This window comes from Hippopotamus amphibius, chromosome 13 (assembly GCF_030028045.1).
Source record: "Hippopotamus amphibius kiboko isolate mHipAmp2 chromosome 13, mHipAmp2.hap2, whole genome shotgun sequence".
Taxonomy (NCBI): Eukaryota; Metazoa; Chordata; class Mammalia; order Artiodactyla; family Hippopotamidae; genus Hippopotamus; species Hippopotamus amphibius.
In genome coordinates this window covers 84,463,841-84,477,701 of record NC_080198.1, presented here as the reverse complement: position 1 = coordinate 84,477,701, position 13,861 = coordinate 84,463,841, and the positions used below count along the sequence as shown (strand labels likewise).

General features: G+C 41.1%; 1 protein-coding gene across 2 annotated transcripts in view; it reads right to left on the bottom strand.

Moving 5' to 3' along the window:
• ELOVL6 (ELOVL fatty acid elongase 6) overlaps window positions 1-13,861 on the bottom strand; it is a 135,449-nt gene that overhangs the window by 82,335 nt on the left and 39,253 nt on the right. The window lies entirely within an intron of this gene.

The window sequence follows — 13,861 nt, the reverse complement described above, 5'->3', positions numbered from 1 at the left end:
AACCTCAAAAACGAGTTATTAGAAAGCCTGTTTTTATACCTTTAGAAAATTAGAACCGATGCTATCCATACGTTAGCAGAGTAGAGCCTATGATTATTTCAGTTATCCATTCACTTGTTCAGAAAATACTGAGTTCTTGCTGAAGATTCTAAGTATCGAGAAGATGAAGCCGTTGAGCTCATGAAGCCTACATTCCAGAGGGAGACAGAAACTAACTGGAGGCTCTACAGCTCAGTCACAGTGATACATTGTCATGTGGAAAATTAAAGCACAGCGAGTGGGCCAGGAGTGGCAGGGCTCTGTCAACTGTGGTGGGCAGGGAAGGCCTCTCGCACAGTGAATAGAAATATATGAAAATAAATGTTTGAAACAATCAGAATATATTTGCACAATCGATATCTGGTTCTGCTCCCCACAATATATTCCTTCCTTCAGGACTCCATCGCTGAGACCTACCAATTGCGAAGCCCCGTTTTAAGCACAGTGGGCAACAGAGGCATTAAACCACTTCCTGCCCTCGGAGTCTACTAACTAGTTAGTAGTGACTATCACACATGAAAGAACACGGTCGGTCATAGGAAAGCCATAAAAGGAATTGTGCTAGGTCAGCTGATGGAGGGATTACGAAGCTATAAAGAGAACATGACCTCTGGTAGGACTCGCACCTCGGCAGGATAGGAAACAGGGAAGACCAGGAATGGGACATTCCCGAATGAAGGAGCAGTGTGAAACATGGGCTAGACAGTGTTTATCCAGAGAGTGAGGACTATTCCAGTTTGGTAAATGTGTTGGACATTTGAAAGTAATGATGAAACCGAGCAGGACCCCGTGGGGCGCTCCTGGGCACAAAAGCCTTTCCGGGTGCCCCATTTCTTATCTGCAGCATAAAGGCATCCGCCTCCTAGACCTTCCCCGAGTTCCAAAGGCAGATCAAATGGCTACCAGTAAGGGAAATAGGGAATACAGACACAGAGGAGGAACAGTCAAGAAATCACAGTGCAGCTATTCAAGCAGGATCCTTGTTCCTCCTCAAGGGATGTGCATAATAATATCTCTGAGCTCCTCTGCAGGAATTAAGCCCCCCTTCACCACCTCCACCCCCCCACCCCAGGTGAAAGATGGTAACTTCAGGCTGAGCATAAGATTCCTGGACCACCCCTATTACCTCACCACCAACCGATCGCTAGAAAGTCACCCTGCAGCCCTCCCCCCAAATTTTGCCTATAAAAACTTCTCCCCCAAAACCATGAGGGAATTTTTTCTCTTTGGTTGGCCCTGCAATAAACCTTTCTCTATTTTGGTTTGTTTGGCCTCGCAGTACACGGGCCACACAAACCTGCGTACGGTAACAATGTGGGAGATAAGGCAGAAGAGGGAGCTTGGGGACAGAACTGAGCAGGGCCTTGAATTCCAGGCTAAACATGTAGGGTCTTTCATTTATATCCAGGAACAGACCTGGAAAATAGAACCCAGGACACCCCTTTATTATGTGGATGTACGGCTGGGTGAAGATGAGAGAATCACCTTCAGGCTATCGAGGAAGCACTGAAAATAATCTGGGGATGTGAAACAAATGAGATGTTTGAACGTGACCAGAGTCCAGGTTACTTAGGACTCTTCAGGCACTGTGCTAGGAACTTGATGTAGATTTCTCCTTCAATATCCGCACCAGCTACAATAGGTTTGTGTACCATCCCTACCTACAGATGAGGAAACTCAGCAAGGTGAAATAACTAACTTGCCGAAGCTTGCACGACTAGTAAGCAGTGGTGTTCTGGGATCAAACTGTCCTCACTCCAAAGCCAAGGTCAACATCATGGAGGCCAAAAATTGTAACTGGATTAGCAAATCCGAGGAGTCAGAAACACATGTAAAGAAACTCAGTATAAGGACAGTTTAGGGTAGCAGGGTAGTAGCCCAAGGAAGAAGGGAAGGCACTAAAAATTCAAAATTTAAAAATGGATAAACTCAGCAGCAGGTAAAGGCATGACTGGAAAAGAAGCCAAGCAGTGGAGGGACCGCAGTAGAACAACATCCTCTTCCCTTCCTCCTCTTCTCGTAATCCACCTCAGTCAAGGTCAGCTGGAAGAACAGTAAAGTAATCCTCCTATCCTCGGCACAGGTCTGATCCCCGCTGGGCACCAGAGGCAATTTAATGTTTCGAGAAGATCCTCAAAGATAAGCAGAGGGTCAACATATTAGATCTGCTTAGAATCATCCAGCGGAGCTGGGAAAAGGGAAAGCTGACGATAATTTGGTATGAGGTTTTCAAAGAATTAATTTCTACCTTCATTAATACCACAAGAAGAACTTCATTTAGATGTAACACAGTGAGTCTAGCTGAAAAATGAATTTTTCTTCTAAACTTGGATATGTTGTTAGGATATTAATTTAATCACTATATTGATTAATGATAATACAGATGATTAAGTCTGGGTTAATGTGAAAGATATCTATAGTGGGTTTCTCAAAGCAGTGATCAGGGACTGCACATTCAGACTGAGGTGTACCCATTCAGAAAATGTAGCTCAACCCTTGTTTGTTTCTCTGTTAATGTTGTCTCATAGGATTCATATTTGAAATTCCAAGTGTTATTTTGGTCTCAATTTTCTATATAAGTATCTCAGATTCCCATTTCGCTTTTTGACAGGTCATGAATGCCCTCAGATGTTTTCTCTGGAGCTGGGAATCCTGCAGTAGGAATAGACACATAACTATAATGCCTTGAGTTTTATATTTAAGTTCAATTGATTGTAACGTTAAAGGCTGTGCTAATGGTTCTGGGTAGAATTCCCACAACAATAGGTTTGTTTTTAATAAAGTGTTTGCTTCATATTGAATGCCTTATTGAAGACATGAGGAATGTGTAAGTGAACTAGGAGGGAAGAGGGCAGGGCACAACCTTTCAAAGAATGACACAGCCATTGAGGATTCGACAAACTGGTTAGAACGCATTAAGTCCAAGATGGTGGAAGATCTGACTTCCAGTAGACCTTGAGCCTCACTATACACTCATTATAATACATTAGCATATGCTAAATGACACACCCACAGGCACCCTGACAGCTCCAAGGTTGACCGTAAAAGGCCAAAAGTAGGCGGTGGCCCAGTTCCTGGAAATCTGCACCTCTTCTCCAAAATAGGTGAACTAATCCTCCCACTCATTAATTAGCCTATCAAATTATGCAGCCCATAAAAACTAACCACCCCCATATTTCAAGGTCTCTCGCCTCCTGAGATGGCCCACACTCTTGTCTGTGGAGTGTGTTTCTCCTGGGGCCATTCTCGCCTTTTGAGATGGACCGCATTCTGTCTATGGAATGTGTATCTCTCTAAATAAATCCACTCTTACTTATCACTTTGTCTCTTGCTGAATTCTTTCTGCAAGGAGACGTAAAGAACCTGAGCTTCATTAAGTCTTGAGATCAGGTGTGTGATCTCAAATAAAAGACCGTTGGTTCAAGTCCCAATCTGAGTTGTGGGGTTTCATAAGTCGTAATAAGGAAAGCTTTTCCTGCCATAAACAAAGCTAGGACTGATTATGTATGTCATTGATTGATAGACACACACACTCACCTAAATTAAGAGCCATCAGCACTTCCTCATAAACTGAATGAAAGACTGAAGATGCAGTCTTCCCATCAGTTTGCAGCTCGGTATGCAGGATCTTAGTTCCCTGACCAGGAGACTAGGGATTGAACCCGTGTGCCCTGCAGGGCAAGCGCAGAGTCTTAAACACTGGACCACCAGGGAAGTCTTGTGAATATTTTCTTATTTACCCAGAATAACTACCAGAGAAGTTTTGCAAGACTAATGACCCTTTCACTTTATTTCCTCACAGCCTCTCCCTCTCTATTCTACCCTTCTTACTTTACTTCCCCATCCCTCCCTCTCTGAAACTATGAAAGAAACTGACATCCAGACCCCGATAAGATGGTTTTTTGGAGACACTAGTTTGCCATCTCTGTCTGCCGGGAGGCCGTATTCCTTGCCTCAACACCTCGTCTACGATTCACTGGCCTGTTGTGTGGCGAGCAGAGCAAGCTTGGACTCGGTAACACTCTAATTATTCCAGCTGGACCCAATAACCACACTAAACAAGTTTCCTCCCTGAATAACATTCTTTTATCCTCCAAGTAGTTGACTAAAGGTCAACTGTAGTTTTCTGAGTTTCATGTCACCTTTGTGTTTCAGGTTCTCAAATGTTAGTTCATTTGTAAAACTGCTGTTTAAGGCTAAATTAACAAAATTAGGAGCTAAATAACAACCACACGCTGTCCACCTACACCCTAATAGTGCAGAGATAAGCGAGGGGTGGGTGGGGGTGGGGTGGGGTTGGTAAGGAAAAGGTGGGACGGGAGAAGAAACAAAGGTCTGAAAAGAAAACCTTGTCACAGAAATATCCAGTCTTCTGGGACTGTCATTTAAAGAGCTGTGGAACTCACACAAACGCAGAATTACGCCCTTTCTTTCTTGGCTGAAAGGCCAAGGGCGCCACAGTAATAAGTACACAGGTGAAAGTTTGGCAGAGAAAACGGCACCTTTGGAAATTTTATGGTCTGGCATTATTTATAGGTCAAGAAATATAATAAAACTAATCTTTCATTTCCTTAGAAGACTGAAAATCAAGAGAACTTTTGGGTTAATATTAGTTCCTTCCAGCACTAGAATTCAGTGATTCCTTGACTCTGAGCCTGGATTAAATCTACCTTGGTTGATTATAAACCAGGATTACTGGCTGGTTGCCTTTAGTGATTTTGCAGTACACGGCTGTTTCCTCTTAAAAAGTTCACCACTGTGACTAATTTCTTGGGGGGAAGTTGGAAAGCAGAGGGCAAAGTCAATCTGAAATGGAACAAACAAACTCACCTCTACTACCTGGCGAGGAGGACATTTTCACACTTGTTACTGAACCAAACTTGGGTCCACTTGCTTGTGTGCAGTCAAAACAATGTACTGACCCCAGGTTGTTGTGAAGGAAGGTGCAGTGTTTACTATGAGGTGCCAAACAAGGAGTCCAGGGCAGCCACCGCTCAAAAAGCCCGAGCTCCCCATGGGTTTCAGCAAAGCACTTTTAAAGGAAGATGAGGGAGGGGTGTTCGAGGGTAAGTGATCAGCTCACGCACAATTTTCTGATTGGCTGATGGTGAGGTAACAGGGCGGTGTCACAGGGGTCAACAATAGCAATCCTTAGGTGCCAGTAGGTATGAGGGCTATGCGCTCATGGTCATCAAGTGGTTCATTTCTTTCACTTGGTGGTGGTTTTAGCATCTGTAAAACAACTCAGGAAATGTGTATCAGATGCTATTATCTTGGTACTTCAGAGAGGAGCTGAAGCAGAGGGTGTGGGGGCTGGGAAGACCCTGTAGGGTCCTGCTAGTTGACATTATGAAGCATTGGCATTGTCCAAGCTTTTACAAGAGATTTGGACCTTACTGGAGATCTCATTACATCCACGTCAGTTAAGCTTATGCTTCTAGTAAGTCTATCTAAATTTAAAAGGTAAAAGCTGACAGTCACTATACATAGATTTCTCTTATTTATTAATAGAATCTATTTTTTAACCATATAATAATAATAGTAACGACACCATAAATTTATTTGGCACTTTGCAATTCACAAAACACTTTTACTAGCATTACACAGATTCCTGGGCAACCCACTCTGAGACAATAACAAATTTGTGGAACTAACGCAGTTGGCAATGGGCTCACAGATGCCTGGAATTCCTAGGCAGCCAGCTGCTTGTGCTCCCCTTTTCACTGATTTCAAAATAACAAGACCAGGCAGATCCATTTCTATGTTACGGCAGATTTTAACTGTATGTCACGTTATCATCTACCTTATTCCTATGAGACAAAATGATTGCCTTTCACAGGTAAGAAAACAGAGGCTCTTCAAGGCTCTTAAGGAAAGAAGTTACTAATAAATGACTAAAAGGTAGCAGATCTATGATTATAGTGAGTACAATTCTTTCCTCCATCCCACAGCTTCTGCCAAGTCATTATAGAAATGCATGGAGAGATTCTTATCCCTTGCTGCTTGGGTTTCTCAAGGGTGGTAACCCATTTTAGTAACACAGCATGCTCTGTAATTTACTACTGACAAAGCTACTACTAGAAATTTACTAGTAACTTTTAATTTGGTAAAACATGACTAATAAAAAGCAATCAAACAGCAGCCTTCTCTTTCGTTACAACCTCATGGTTGTAAAGCAAGCTAGTTATATGTTTGTGGATTTGTGCTAACGATATATACAGTTCATCAATTCCACAAATACTTATTGGACACCAATTATCTGCCAGCCCCTATGTGAAATGCAGGATACACAGTACTGAAAAAGATGGGCACCTCTGTGAGCCTCACAGAGCTTATTCTGTTGAGTTGGGGAGAGAGATGCTAATCAATAGATGAAAAAAAAATAACCCACTATGGTGTGTTTCGAAAGAAAACAAAAGAATCCTGGGAGAGACCATGTTTGAGGGTGGGAAGTTCTTTTAGTTGGAGAATGAGAATATCTCAGTAGAGCTGGCACATAATTTGGGATCACATAAATGAGAAAGAGCTGGCCTTTGAGAATAATGGAAGGACGTTCCAGGGAGAAGGAACTGCATACTGGAAAGACTGAAAACTAGAGTTTAGTTTGTGTAAGGGGCTGAGAAACGGTCATTGTGTGGGCAGGACCAGGCAGGGTGGGGAAAGCTTTGAGATAAGGATGGAGTCCTAAACTGCTCTTTGGTCCTTTACACTGCCTCAAGGCATCTGCTCCCCAAGCATCTGCCTTCAATCAACTACACTTAACTGCCTTATAATCCAGAAACTATCACAGATTAAGGAGATAAAGCTAAATACATAATAATATCAATAGACTACCTATGGGACTTCCCTGGTGGTGCAGTGGTTAAGAATCCACCTGATGCAGGGGACACGGGTTCAATCCCTTGTACGTGAAGATCCCACATGCCACGAAGTAACTAAGCCCATGCACCACAGCTACTGAGCCTGTGCTCTAGAGCCCTCGAGCCACAACTACTGAGCCCGCGTGCTACAACTACTGAAGCCTGCGAGCCTAGAGCCCATGTTCCATAACAAGAGAAGCCACCGCAATGAGAAGTCTGTGCACCGCCGCTAGAGAAAGGCTACAAAGAACAACGAAGACCTAGCAGGCTACCTAAACCAAGACACAAGTTTCTATCTTTTTAATGAAGGTTTGCATCAAGTTAAATCATTATAATTATAGATACTGATATAGATACATGGATGGATAAATACAGATACATATCTCTAGTAGTCTAGAAAAAAGTATTCTCTCTCAAGGAAAAAAGGTATTAATCTCTCAAGGTGAGAGGATAGGGAAACCTTAACTTATGAATTCTAGGGGAAAAAAGTGAGATTATAGGGACTTGCTTTTTGTGTATATTTTTTAAATTAAGAAAATAACCAACAAAATGAAAAAAATTTTTGTTTTTATGAAAGCCTGGTTTTAAGAATTTCAGCTGGTTAAATTTAGGAAGCTAAAAAAAAAAATCAAATTCAAGAATGTTCTCTGGACCTAAGCCTAATGCATTTTTATTTGAATGAGAATTGAATATACATTTTTATCCCCTTGGGGCTCTGGGCTGTCAATATTTTACTTTTCAGAGATGGGCAGACACGTATAGATAATCATGGTGACCTCAGTAACATTTTCCCTTATTTAAATCTGTCTTCTTTCCAAAGTATTTTTGCTTGTTAAAGATGACCTTTTTTATTTTCCTTTTTGGCCCACAGGTACATTTTTAGAGAACAACCACGCACATAAAAATTTTCCTTTTGCTCTGACGGATCTGGACTTTTCCTCTTATATGTCAACTCTTTTGTCTCTTTTTGGAAGTGATTTGGAAGCAAAGAAGAGAATGGTTATATAGTTGACCCAACTCCTATTTTTTTTTTTTTTTTTAAAGAAAAGCATACTTTAATGCTTGGTCTCCTGCCCTCATTCCAAACATAAATCCAGGATTTTTTTTTTTAAGTTTTAAATCTTCATTGGAGTATAATTGCTTTACAGTATTATGTTCGTTTCTGCTGTACAGCAAAGTGAATCAGCTATATGTATACATATATTCCCACATCCCCCCCTTCTTTTGAGCCTCCCTCCCTCCCTCCCTATCCCACCCCTTTAGGTCGTCACAAAGCATCGAGCTGATCTCCCTGTGCCAGCTCCATGAACAGTGTTTTAACTTAGGAATGTTAAGTGGAAGTGAACTTTGTCTGAGATTTTTTTTCAGCTTTAACTCTGGCCCCCTTTCCTAGTCACCTTTGTCTACACCTGTCAGTCAGCAGGTAACAATCTTTGACATAACTGCAACAGTCTCTACTGTGGCTGCATTGTCATGGCAAAGAATCTCCAAACTTACCAATGGTTACAAACTGTCTTGTCATATCTAAGTGTTTGACAGGGCTTCCCTTCTGTGACAGAACACCTGACCTAACCTGCCCCTTAAATTAATATTAAGCACCTTCGGGGGTGGTTCCGAGGGTTCCGTCGCCCCCATTTGCTTGGTATCCCTATAGTCCTAGCATGTGGTAATTACCTGTGACTCCCCTAGTCCCTGGCTGCCACAGGTGGGGCTGACTCAGGTGCTCTTTCCCTCAGTGAGTGCTTTCCCTGTGTCCTTAATTCCCCACGCCACTGTGGAGATAGGGCTAGCACTGTTCTATAAGCCCCAAACTTGACTTTGCCTTTCACAGAAAGGTGGAGAAGTTGGGTCTCCCCTCCACACCGCCCCCTTTTTTCTTTCCACAGGAAGATAAAGCCAGAGGAAGCCTGTACTGTCTTTATGTCTGCAATGACAATGATTAGCTGTTTCCTGCTCCTCACTTCTACGTTTTTCTGCACTCAAGTATCAATCTCTACCACTTACTCTGCTAAAGAGAACACAAACGTTGACTCTGAGGGTCTAGTTCTTTTTAATTTTTTTTGGATTTTTTTTTTTTTTGCCTTCAATGCTGAGCACTTTTTACGTGCAACCAAGAGACAATATTTTTGTGTGTGAATTCTTAAGGTTATCAACAGATACTCAAAGTCTTAGCAATATCTGGATGATACTCAGCATGTTCATGGTGCCCAAGTGCCTTCAGTGAATACTTGTTAATTGCAACCAAAGATAATATTTTTTAATGAATATCTTAGTCTTCAAGAAGCACCTAAAGTTTAAAAAAACACAAATAATACTGTGCTAAAGGTCACCTCTGGGACACGATAAAAATACCAGAGTAAACTCTTCCAGAGTGACTAGTTCTTCTAAAGTTTCTTAGATAACCTTTTATTAGGATCTTAACAACTAACAGGTAAAGGGACATTTAACGAAAACTTACTGAGAGTATATAACAGCAATATCCCGCTCTTGGTCCCAAGAAGGCAAAGCCTTAGGCTCTTTTTCTGTAAGTGGTTTGCAACCAGTTGAAGAGCTTACAATTTAGACTGGACAAATATTGACTTAAGTTCTGTTGTCCCAAAATTTACAGACTGTTAAAATGTTTGCTTTTTTTAAGGCTCACCACTATTAAAATTTCTCATTCACTCATTCTCATACTTCTTGGTTCTGGAAAAACTCTGTCCATGGGAACTGATTCACCCTGAGACATGAATGAATGACTGACTTGTCATTTTTAATTCCTACTTAAAAAAATTTTTTTTAATAATTTCATTTTATTTGGCTGTATCTCCGGGCATGAGGGATCTTATTGCCCTGACCAGGGATTGAACTCCTGTCCCCTACATTGGGAGTGCAGCGTCTTAACCCCTGGACCGCCAGGGAAGTCCCTCATTTCTAATTCTTGAAAGCTGCATGGTTCTAAGCCCTGGGGGCATGTGAGAATCCCCTAGAGAGGTTTAAAAAATACAGTATTTGAGAACTGCCTCCTACAGAGTCTGATTTGTCTGGGGTAAGGATCATTGGTATTTTTAAAAAGCTGCCCAGGTAACTCTAATATTCAGCCCCAGCACATCTGCAGGATACTCACAATGCACCTGAAGAATACAACAGAAACAGTGTTTCCCTGGGGCCACCTACTCAGAAAAGAGTCTATCAGATGATCAGAAGAAGGGCAGTGCAGGGCGTGGAAGATGTGAAGAGGCACTACAAATGACTGATAATTACCCACGTGGAGGGCACTGGTCCTTATCTGGAGAGCTACTTTGATCCCTGCAGAAGTATTTGAATTCTACTAGTATAGTATTAATTCATGTCTTGTTAATCTAAAAGAACTTTGTGATGCTTTGGAATTTCAGGCAAAAACCTTTACAAACATGAGACATTCAGCTGGTGTGGGAGACTGTACACTGAAAGAGAATGACTAGCATATAGAGAGATAGCTTAGCCCTGCTGCAGGACCTACGCGTCCCAGCTTTTTCATAAGTTGGTCCTGCGCGTCTCATCATCTTCCTTTTGTCCACTTCTGAACTAGCAACATGCCCCCAAACGGCCCACATTTTTTCCAGTGACTCAACGACCAGCAGCAGCAGCAGCGGTGGCAAGGGCTCTGGGAAAGTGCTCTGTAAGCCACGACTGTCACCGGTCCGTGTCTGCCCACTTATTACTGGTGGTACTATGGTCTACTATGGTCTCTTTCCAGCTTTCATCAAATGCCAGTGCCCTTTGTGTTCCCATAGTCCAGTGGAGTTGGCAGACAACCAAAATGGAAACTTGGTAAGATTAGAGAAGCACTTTTCTCTCTCCTCACTGGTGGGAGCCTCCTTTGTCATACAGATAGCACAAAATGACTGATTCTGAAATGAGTATCTCTTCTCTCTAATAGAAATAGAAAGAAGAATTTTTCATATTCCAAAGGATACTTCCACAACTTTATTTTTAAACACTTTTTAATCACAAAATAAGTTATCACATTCCCAGAATTACTGTTTCTGCTAGGGCAAGTGGGGAATGAACTTCTCAGTGGGTTGTGACACAGTATTACAGAGCTGGCGACACTCACTTACCTGGGAAGTAGCTTACCTGCTCTGGAGAATTTCATCCCCAGAGAAAGAGGAAGCTGTTGTATGCACATAGTTTGGACTGTGAGTTTAACTATTTTCTGCAAATTTCTTGCATGGCTGTTTTATTTTTTTTTTAAAAACTCATCACTAAGTGAAGGGTGCTCCCACTCTATCTGAATGATGTTATCTTATCAGTTTACAGATGAGAAAATTGGCTTGGAGCTCACAAGACCCAAGTAAAGTGTAGAGGATGACGCTGGAACTTGTCACATGCTTCACAGCTGAGTTTCCCTCTTCTTACTATTTCCCAGGCCTGTGTTTAACAGCATTGAGACTAGACTCCAAAAATCAAAATGCTTCTGATCCCCATGCTTATGTTTTAAGAGTATTAACTGCATTGCTAATTTTATACCCAGGTAAAAAAGTCTGTATTTTTTTTTGTTTTTTCTTTTTAACAAAGTCCTCCGTAATGCACACTGTGCGAATACAGTAGTCTCCCATTATCTGCAGTTTCACTTTCCACAGTTTCAGTTAAATGTGGTCAAAATATGTTTTTTTACAAAAATATTAAGTAGAAAATTCAAGAAATAGACAATTCAGAAGTTTAAGTTGTGCGCACCATTCTGAGTTAGCATGATGACATTTCAGTGCCATCCCAGCACATCTTGCTCTGAATCCCCCGCCATCCACTTGGTCTACTCCTAACACCCAACCATCAACATCATGGTCATGGCTCCATGATTCAGGATCACCCGAAGCAGATACTCCTCCTTCTGACCTATCATCAGAAGGTCAATACTGTAGCAGCCCAGGGCTACCTCAGAATGTCTACATCATTCACTTTACTTTATCTCATCATGTAGGCATTTTATCATCTCACATCACCACAAGGGTGAGCATAGTACATTAAGATATGTGTGAGAGACCACATTCACATAACTTCTATTACAGTATATTGTTATAACTATTCGATTTTATTAGTCATTCTTGTAAATCCCTTAGTGTGCCTAATTTATAAATTAAACTCTATCATATGAATGCTTGTATAAGAAAAAACGTAGTATACATAGGGTTTGGTACTATCTGCATTTTCAGGCATCCACTGGGAGTCTTGGAACATGGCCCCTGCAGATGAGGTAGGACTGCTGTAATTTTCCTACAAATTTGGCAGCACGTGACTGACATTCCATCTCTCTCGAGAACTGGCACTTGAAAATGCATAAGACACATGGGTGGGTGGTCTGATGTCTGACTGCTGGCCCATCTTCCAGCTGCAGAAATGTCATTTGTTTCTGGGATCTCTGCACTCTAAGAACTTCATCCAGGACATCGTGCCCCTCACTAACTGTTAGTAATGTCTTGGGTTATAGGAATTTGCCTGACCTGTTAAACAGGATTTAACAGGGTCAATCTTGCTCCCATTCTAACTAGAATTTATGAACATTGCTTACATTCCCATCTATGCCTGTCTAAACTGTGGAATTACTGCCATTTGATGTAATCAGTCTATTCTTTTGGTCTGCCTCAGAAATTTTTGGACACATAGTTAAATGAGTTAATAACCAGGGAGTTCAAATCTCCAACAGTAAGAATGAACGCTTGCTCTCTTTATAATCAGACTGGTCCTTCCTCCTTCACATAGATCATGGTTTGTTTCTCACTCATACTGAACAGGTAAAAGACATAATTGCTGACTTCTAGTTAATTCCTTTTCATATCACTTGACGGGGAGATTTTGGCTGTGTTGCCACGTTTTCCAGTTATCACCAACACTACGCATACGAATTCTTCAACATAACTCATCTTTAAATTGTTGTTTTACCTTTTGAAAAAGTTATTAATTATACCCGTGCTAAATCTTTTAAAAAAGATTATCAATATTATGACTTGCTCATTCTCCTTCATACATATTCCCCTCCTCCACCCCTAGCCTACACAGAATGGTTTATCCCTTTGTCAACTTCCTAGACCCTTAAATCTACCAATTAAAAGCTAATTAATAACCTATCTCTGCACTATGTACCTAGCAAGTCAATAGTTATTGTAGGCTGGACCATAGTATTGTGTGAGGAACATCAAACTCCTAATCCCAGGATTTGATAAGGATACATCATTAAAAACAAAACATTTGACATTGCTAGACACAGCATATCTCATCCAGGTAGGCTCAAATAAATAGAAGTGAGATTTTCATGCAAACTAGACTCCAGTGCCATTTTTCATTTATCTTTACAATAAATGTTTCTATAAATATAATACAATATAATATTATGCAGTATAACACATTGTTATATAATACGAGTTTTCCAGTTACTTCATTAGTTCAATTATTCTTTAATGGCAGCCCTGAATCTGTGGATAAGGTCAAAAAGTTTAATGCTCTGATTTCATATTTTGCATTTATAGAGTAAATTCAAACCAAGCTCAGAAGAAAAGGACTAGGTTGCATAGAAACAACCCACCCCAAGAAATCTCAGCCATTTCGCAGGATGACTAAGAGCTTTGCTACTCAAAGGGTAGTGACCACCACCACCACCAGCTCCATCTAAGATTAAGAATCTGTTTTTCTACAGACTGACTTCCTAAAAAAGGGTCCACTTTGATCGGGATTCCTCAGGCGAGATTTGGATCCACATTAAAGTCTGAACAACAACTGTATCAGAAAGTTTAGTTTTCCATCAAGAAAACAACAATAACAATAGGAACATAAGTGACTTTCATAACACAAGAAGAGTGGTCTTGAAAAAAAACTGTCAAGAGACTGAACATAGCAATTTTAAAGCAAAATACTTAACCTGTCATATAGGGGCATTCTCCATGATCTGCGAATACTAGTAATGCACAGTATGTCCATTTCTATTACAGGTGAAATAATCCACAAGA